Below are 789 nucleotides of genomic sequence, written 5' to 3'. Positions count from 1 at the left end.
CCATGGCTCAAATAGTAGAGCACCTGCCTAGCAAGCACAAGGCCTTGAGTTCAAACCCCACTACCACTAAAAGAAAAAAAGAAAGGAAATTTAAATTTAAAAACCAATACCATTATGCCACCAAACATATGAAATACTTAAGGACACATTTAACAAAGGATGAAAAAGACCTGTGCAATGAAAATCAAAAACATTGCTGAGAGAAACTAAATAAGACATAATAAAATGAAGAGATACACTTCGTTCAGAGGTTGGAAGATTCAATACTGTTAAAACATCAACTCTCCCCAAATATATCAATACATTTAATATAATATCAATCAGAACCCTAGCAAGATTTTTGGTAGACACTGAGACACTGGTTCTAAAATTCATATGGTAATATGAATAACCAAACAACTCTTTTTTTTTAATATGGAACTCTTCACGAATTTGCATATCATCCTTGCGCAGGGGCCATGCTAATCTCTCTGTATCATTCCAGTTTTTTAGTATATGGGCTGCCGAAGCGAGCACTCTTTTTTTTTTTTTTTTAGTGGTACTAGAGTTCAAACTCAGGGCCTCACACTTGCTAAGCAGGCGCTCTACCACTTGAGCCATTCTGTCAGCACAAAACAACTCTTAAAAAAAGAAAAAAGAGTTGGAGGACTAAACACTGGCCTCAAGAGTTATTATAACGCTCCAGTAATTGACAGCATGTGGTATTGGTGGAAAGACCAAATAGACAACCAAGACACAGTGGCAGGAACCTGTAATCCCAGCTACTCAGGAAGCTGAGAAGGGAGGATT

General features: G+C 37.4%; 1 non-coding gene across 1 annotated transcript; it reads right to left on the bottom strand.

Annotated features, from left to right (window-relative positions):
* Window positions 1-408: 408 nt before the first annotated feature.
* Window positions 409-516, bottom strand: LOC141420057 (U6 spliceosomal RNA). The gene has a single exon (XR_012444765.1). It is a non-coding gene; the product is annotated as a U6 spliceosomal RNA (small nuclear RNA).
* Between the last annotated feature and the right edge of the window lie 273 nt (window positions 517-789).

This window comes from Castor canadensis, chromosome X, assembly GCF_047511655.1.
Source record: "Castor canadensis chromosome X, mCasCan1.hap1v2, whole genome shotgun sequence".
In the NCBI taxonomy this organism is placed as follows: Eukaryota; Metazoa; Chordata; class Mammalia; order Rodentia; family Castoridae; genus Castor; species Castor canadensis.
This window is presented reverse-complemented; position numbering and strand designations above follow the sequence as displayed.